The sequence below is a fragment of the Globicephala melas genome, chromosome 1 (assembly GCF_963455315.2).
Source record: "Globicephala melas chromosome 1, mGloMel1.2, whole genome shotgun sequence".
Lineage (NCBI taxonomy): Eukaryota > Metazoa > Chordata > Mammalia > Artiodactyla > Delphinidae > Globicephala > Globicephala melas.
The window spans coordinates 72,992,703-73,000,993 of NC_083314.1; the positions used below are offsets into that span (position 1 = coordinate 72,992,703).

Below are 8,291 nucleotides of genomic sequence, written 5' to 3' on the forward strand. Positions count from 1 at the left end.
TTAAAAAGTGGACTGGTCACTTTAAATTTAAGCTTGAGATAAACACTAGATCACATTCTGACCTTGTAATTATCTACTGGAATACAGCCAATGGGTGTCTTTGAGTGACTTTTGCTTTTATTTATGCTAACAAAAGGTTGAGGAAGTGAAAATCAATTATTAGAGGCTAGACCCCGGCTCCACTTTTGCCCTGGCCGTGATGTATGAGACTTCACTAATCATTTGAAATCTTGGTTCTGTAACTTTACCTATATAGGCTTCCTCCTGGAAGGCATGCACACCTATCTGGGTAGGGATTTCATCTTAGGAAAGGGATTTCCTACCCACCACTCTCCACAGAGCATCCTGGACTTCTTTGTTTCTTAGACTACACACAACAGGGTTTTGTAAAGGTGTGATGACAGTGTAGGTCACTGAGATCATCCTTGGTGTTCTCTGACTTGGGCTTGGGGTAGGGAGTGAAGGCACAGTCGTAGTGGACAATGACCACAGTGAGGTAGGAGGCACAGATGGCAAAGGTCTTCTTCCGGCCCTCAGCTGAGGTGATCTTGAGAATGATGGAAATAATGAGGATGTAGGAGATGAAGAGGAGGTTGCAGGGCCTGTAATGACCAAGAGACTGATAATTAAGGTCAGGATATCATTGATGATTGCAGTAGCACAGGCCAGTCCAACACAGGTTGAACATCGCAGAAAAAATGCTCAATCAGTGCCTTGCAAAAGGGCAGTCTGAAAATGGCCACAGCCTGAACCAGCGAGAGTGAGAACCCCATGGCACAGACTGAGGATGCCAGCCTGGCACAGACCCTCCAGTTCATGATGATCGAGTAATAAAGTGGCAGATGGCCGCATAGCAAGCATACCCCCTTATTGCCAATAGGAGGCAGTTGGTGATGGCAAAGCCAAGGAAGGAAAAAGCTGAGTCCCATAACCCTCCAGGGAAGTGGATTGGCTCAGACCTACAAGGCTGGAAAGCATGCGAGGGATGATGACCAGGGAGTAGAAAGTGTCTGATAGGAGAGGACACTTAGAAAGAAGTACATGGGGGTATGGAGGTGATGGTCAATGCGGATTACAGTCACAATGATGACATTGCCAGCCAGAGTTAGAATATACAGGGTAAGAAAGGCCACAAAGAGTGTGAGCTGATGTTCTTGGAAGTTGGAGAAACCTTGGAAACAAACTCTTACCTCTGTGTGGTTGGCTGTCCACATTGAAGATCTCAGGTCTGAAAGACAAAGTCAGCACCATCTCTTTGGACCAGAGACTGCCCTGCCCTCTGGTGAGCACACTGTCCAGAGCAAAGATTGAACACCACAAAGACCCAGTTCAAAACTTCATGAATCACCTGCCTTTTCCAGGGACACGGCAGACTAGGTCCTAGAACTGGAATTAAAGATACAGAGATTTTGAGCAACACTATTTAAAAGTTTGAGGTAAAGCATTCTTTTCAAGTACTCCTGGGTCATGTAAAAAATGACAACCTATGTATGGCCCATGGAATTGGTCTCAAATTTTTCTTAAAACTGGATTTTCTTAAAATGTAGACCACAGTCTCAGGCCACAGTGTAATTAAGCTAGAAATTGTCACAAAAAGGAACTTGAAAACTTACAAATAGTTGATAATCTAACCAGTAGTTCAAAGAGGAGCTAATAAGGGAAGTTAGAAAATATTTAGAATTAGAGAATAATAAAAGAATCATGTACCAAAACATGTACAATGCATTTGGAACATAATTAGAGGAAAGTTCGTAGTTTAAAATGCTTGTGTGTTACAATTTTTTTTAAAGGCTGAAAATTAATGAGTAGAGCATCCATCCTAAGAAGTTATAAAAATAAGATAAAAAAAGACAGTAGAAGGAAAAAAATAATGGCAAAATGTTAATGATATATAAAAGAAAGATAAAACAGACAAGGTCCACAAGGGTAAAAGTTTATAAACTTTAGGTAAACTGCTAGTGAAACTGACCAAGAAAAAAAAAAAGAGGACATAAACTCTAGTATGAATTAATAAAGGGACACAATAACAGAAGTTTCAGACACAAAAAGATGAAGAGCAACATTATGAACAACTTAATATCAATACATTTTTAAACTTCAATGAAATTGATGCATTTCTAGAAAAATAATTACTTACCAATATTGAATGAAGAAGATACTTGAAAACTACTGGAAATAAAGACAGTAATGAAAAATCTACGAATAAACCTCCAGGCCAAGAACAATTTACCAATACGTGCTATAAAACATTCAAGGATAAATTAATTTCAGTCCTACACAAACTATGTTTGGTAATAGAAAAAGTGGGTATAGGGGAGCAAAAGAGACCAAAATGTGTCTCTTTAGCATGAGGGTTAAGTTAGGCTGATATTTTTTTAAATAAATTTATTTTATTTATTTATTTTTGGGTGCGTTGGGTCTTCGTTGCTGTGCGTGGGCTTTCTCTAGTTGCTGCAAGCAGGGGCTACTCTCCATTGCAGTGCATGGGTTTCTCATTGCAGTGCCTTCTCTTGTTACAGAACACGGGCTCTAGGCGTGCGGGTTCAGGAGTTGTGGCACGTGGGCTCAATAGCTGTGGTTCATGGGCTCTAGAGTGCAGGCTCGCTAGTTGTGGCGCATGGGCTTAGCTGCTCCGTGGCATGTGGGATCTTCCTGGACCAGGGATCAAACCCGTGTCCCCTGCATTGGCAGGTGGATTCTTAACCACTGTGCCACTAGGGAAGCCCTAGGTTGCTTATTTTTAAGGTCCAAAGACTCAGGAAGAATCTTTGACCTTTCCTCTAACTGACTAAAAGAATGTAGATGGAGGACTTGTTCCAGGAAGGGAGCTAGCACAATAGATAACTATGGTATGAACCAGGTATGGTAGACAGGGAGGAACCTAGCAAAGTCTGCTTGTTAAAATTTCTGTGTCCCATTGTTTCTGCCTGGCCCAGCAAGCATTTGTTTACCAAACATTTGCTTTTCCGTCTCCTTGTGAATTGTCTTTCTCTCCTTTGAAGTCCCAAACCACTACTCCCAACATTCTCTTTTTTCTTTGGCTGCAGATGGTATTTAACATGAGGGTTTTAACCATTTTGGTGAGTTACTCAGTTTTCCTTAATCTCTCCCATATATACATGTTATTAAACTTTTGTTTGGTTTTCTCTCACTAATATGTCTCGGGTCAATTTAATTCTTAGACCAGCCAGAAGAACCTTGAAGAGTAGAGGAAACTTTCTTCCTTCCTGACTGGGGAATACTCCTTACCTCATTTATTGCAGCTGGAATTATCTTGACACCAAATTTATCAGGCCAATCTCATGCACAGAAATAGATGCAAAATTCTTAAGCAAAATGTCACCAGACCACATCCAACAGTGTATAAGATGGGTATGTGACAAAGTTGGTTTTATTTTAGGATGCAAAGTTTGTTTAACATTAAAGCAGTCCAGTTATATATTTCCTCACATGAATTGTTTAAAGGAAAAGAGACATGATTATTTCAATAGTTGCCAAAAAGCATTTTTAAAATTCAGTGTCTACTTATAAGAGCCCTTAGTAAACAAACAATAAAAGATTTTTTTTAGGCTGATAAAACATGTGTACAGCAATTCTTCAGCCAACATATACCTAGAGGTGAGATACTGAAGGATTCTCTTTAAGATTAAGAACAAGATAAGGGTGACTGCTTTATCCACTTCTCTTCAACATTGAATATTCTAGAATATTCTAATTTCTTGCCCAGTAAGGCAAGAAAAAAGGAATTAAAAATACAAGGATTGAGAAGGAAGAAATTCTTTATAGATTATGTGGTTGTGAACATAGAAAATCTAAGAGAAGCTACTGATAAATTATTAGAATTATTAAGAGAATTTAACAAGCTTTCTGGTATAAAATTTATATATAAAAATTCATCACATTTCTGTACATAAATAAATCAATATCAAATTAAATTTAAAAGGGCTATCATTTATAATAGCTTAAAAATAGAAAATACCTAGGAATGAAGACCTTTATTAAGAAAATTATAAAACCTTAATAATGAACACTAAAGAAGACTGAAATGAATGGTGTGATACACAATGCTTATGAATTGGAAGATCTAATATTATGAAGATTCCAATTAAAAATCCATGAATTCATACTCTGAATTCTGTACAATTCAATCAGAATTCCAAATGGATTGTTTTTGGTTGGTTGGTTGTTAGATTGATAACTGATCCTAAAATTTATATGGGAGTACAAAGATCCAAGAGAAGCCAAAACACTCTTAAAGGAGAAGAAGAAGTAGAGAGGGTTGCCTTTCAAATACCATTACTTATTATAAGGTTATAGGAATTAAGAAGGTATGGTATTGTCACAGGGATAAGTGGTCACACCAATGGGCAAAAAATGGAGTTCTGGTATATGGAAACTCTTTGCACCAGAGCTGGCATTGCAGATTGGTGGAAAGCACAGAGTCATCAATTAATGGTCCTAGAATAGTTGGTTTATCCATATGGGAAAAAATGAAATTAGATTAGCTTACACCATTTAAAAAAAAATCAGTTTCAAATGTATTAAAAGGAAATGAACAAAACATCCTATGAAATGTCTAGAAGATAATATATGAGAATATTTTTTAAATTTGGGATAGTAGAAGATACAAAACATAAAAGAAAATAATGATAAATTTTATTCCATGAAAATTAACTTCTATTTTTCAAAATAAGTCACAAGAAAAGAAAAAGGTAGAAACCAGAAAAATATTTACAATGAAATAACAGAATAAATAATAATATCTGGAACATCTAAAAACCAAAAAGATCAGCTTAATATAATGATAGTTTAAAAAGAAAACAGGAGTTTTATATGAGAGGAAATACAACTGGCATGTGAACAGATTTTTAACGTCATTAATAGCCAGGGAAAAATAAGACCACAGACTACAAGCTAAGACCACAGACCATTTCACACTTATCAGATTGCAAAAAATCAAAACTATCACAAATATAGAGTAATGGAAGCTCCAGTTCCCTGTTGAAGGGAATGTGAACTGATAAAATTATTTTTGGAAAACAGGTAGAAATTACCTGTCAAAGCTGAAAATGAACATATCCTATGCAATTCTACCATTCGATATTTAACCCAGAAAAACTAAAGAATCACAGGCAAGAAGATTAAAGCAAGTTTGTTTATTATAGAAAAATAAAACTGAAACAAACCATGTTTTTCAAAAGCAGAAAGGATATTTAAATTGAAGTAAATTATTACAATGAAGTATTATAGAGCATTGAATGAATTAATTATAAAGCTGGGGTGGGCAAACTACAGCCCATAGGCCAGCTGTGCTTATAAATAAGACCTTATTAAAACACAGTCACACCCATTTTTTATGTATTATGTGTGATTGCTTTTGCACTAAAATAGTAGAGTTAAATAGTGGCAACAAAGACTGTATGGCCTGCGGAGACTAAAATATTTACTAACTGATCCTTTACAGAAAAAGTTTGCTGACTTCTGTTAAAGATCATTAAAGGTACTAATTACATTTTCACGAATCAACACAGATGAATCTCAAAATCATAATGTTGAATAATAGAAGCAAATCAAAGATTGTATACATATGTTTGTGTGTGTATTCCATTTATTTAATGTTCAAAAGAAGGCAAGATTAAGTAATATATAGTTTAGAAATAAATATGTTCTGTAAAGCAGTATATTCTTTAAAAACATGGGAAATTTAAAACATGGAAATTCTGTAACCTAAAATTCATGATAGTGACTATTTGGCATATATTTGAAGTACTTGAAAGTATTTGAAGTATTTGAAAGGAGCATATGTGAGGCTTCTGGCTTTATGGTGATGTTCTGTTTCTTAGCTTTGGCAGAGGGTACCTAGGTATTTGTTTTGTTATTTTTCTTAAAATGTGCATTTGTTTTAACGCACATTTAAATGCACACCGTATTTTACAATAAAAATTTTAGTGTTATAATCAAGAAAAGTGTTCATGATATTGTTAAATGGAAGAAATGTTGCAAAATAATAAAGGTCATATGATCCGAATATTGTAATGAAAAGCAAAGATTTATACCCACATAAATGTGGATATGTATGTACAGGAAAAAGCCTAAGAATATAGAAATGAATATATGTGTCAGTTGTAAACAGAGACTAATACTAATGTATTATTCTTTAAAAATATATTGTTCAGCTTTTAAATGATGCATATGAAAAAAATTAAATTCAATGGAAAATAATAGATTAAAAAGCAGGATATGGTATGATAGATGCAGAATTATCAAAGTATGAATACAGAGAAAGCTAAATAGAGATCATCGAAATGTTAGTAGTGCGTGATTCTGCATGGTGTAACTCTGGGTGAATTTCTACTATCTCCTGAAATTTTCAAAGTGTCCATGATGAATATGTACTACTTAGGCAGTGGGGTGGAGGATAGGTTTAATTTTTTTAAGCCTCCCTTGAGGTCATTCTTATCACCTTCTTTCTATCTAAGTATCCCTCCAGTCTTGGTTCTGTTGGCATTTTTCATTCTCATATGATGGCACATCACATTCAGTTGAAATTATTTATTATCTAACTTTTCAACTACATTGTAAGCTTTTTGATGACAGAGATCATACTTAGTCATTTCCACATACCCAGAACCTAGCCCAGTATTTGCCATTTCTTAAGCTTTTGATAACTATGTAAACCAATAAACGAAGTAATACTCTCGACGTACTTCTAGTCTGGAGGAGGAGACCCATACCTCTGCCAGGTATATAAAGCAGTGCTGCCTTGGGCACATGGAAACCAGGACAAAGTATTGAAGTCAGAATCTTCACTTAACCCCATTAAGTTGCAGAAATTGAGAGACTACCAGAGAAAAAAGATATGAAAGAACAATATAGGAAAACATGAAAAACCATTATTATTAAGAAGGGACATAGATAATGCATCTGGAGTAGTTTTCCAATCCTTAATCTGACTTTTGGTGAACAGCTCTTTTCTCCAAAAAGATGGTAGAAAATTATACAAAATTTTAGCATTTTGCAGTTTCCTTTATTCTTCAAAGTAATAATACATCTACTACCCAAAAGTAATTATGTGGTAGAAATATGAGGTTGCTTAATTCCAAAAAGGATGAAGGTGTTGCCTAATATCACATATTTAGTTCATGGCAGAGAGAATTTGGGAACCCAGCTCTCTTTACCTTGTACTCTGAGTCCTCTGCTCTTGAAAGATCTCAATCCTGGAGGGAAGATGTCCTTTTTATCTCAGCTGAGATACTGATACATGTAACATTGATACACAGAATTTGATGAGCTTTCTCTAGGAAGACATTTAAAAAAAGAGGAAATCGGGGCTTCCCTGGTGGTGCAGTGGTTGAGAGTCCGCCTGCCGATGCAGAGGACACAGGTTCGTGCCCCGGTCTGGGAGGATCCCACATGCCGCAGAGCGCCTGGGCCCATGAGCCATGGCAGCTGGGCCTGCGCGTCCGGAGACTGTGCTCTGCAACGGGAGAGGCCACAACAGTGAGAGGCCCACGTACCGCAAAAAAAAAAAAAAAAAAAGAGGAAATCACTTTATCTTGTTCTGGGTTGTTTTGATGTCTCTGTGAAGAGACAGGGGCATGGGTTTGATACGTATTACCTAATTTCCTTTTAGTTGTTCACATAGTTACTACTGTCTGGTGGAAGGGCAAGGGTCAGAAAAACACAGTACTTCCTTTATTTGTTTTCTTCTGCTGCAAGGCTAGCATCTATCTGTCTAGAAACTCCAGCGTCAGCCCCATTCATATCCACATCTCACATCCCACAAACACACACATACACACACATAGAGATTATGTTAAGCATATTTCTCTGGAAGTAATGATCTGGATGCCCCCATGTAACACTGCTGGATGAGACCTGGGCAAAGAACCTGACCCAGGATTGAGCATAATAAGTAAGGGGAGTCAAAGCAACATACAGACCTCAAAAGCTGATGGAACAATAAAGTTGGCCCTTACACTCTGAATGTCTGAGTTAGGTTTTGCATTTACATTTACTAATGAACATTTGATTAAAATATACTATATGCTGGCCTATTAAGACACTCTGCATAACTTACAATTTAGAATTACCCTACAAGGAAATAAAATACATACTCCCATTTTATAGATGGATAATTTGAAGCTGGGAAGGATAAACTACTTGTCAGACTCACATATCTAGTAATTGACAAGACCAGCTGTGAAACACAGTATGTGTGACTCCAAATTCTACATGCTTTCGTTGAGTCAAAACTCTACTGAATGTTCAGGAATGAGGTTCTGCTTAGA

At 36.4% G+C, this 8,291-nt stretch overlaps 1 pseudogene; it reads right to left on the reverse strand.

The window, feature by feature from the left end:
- Positions 1-303: 303 nt before the first annotated feature.
- Positions 304-1,214, reverse strand: LOC115844669 (olfactory receptor 10J1-like; annotated as a pseudogene).
- Between the last annotated feature and the right edge of the window lie 7,077 nt (positions 1,215-8,291).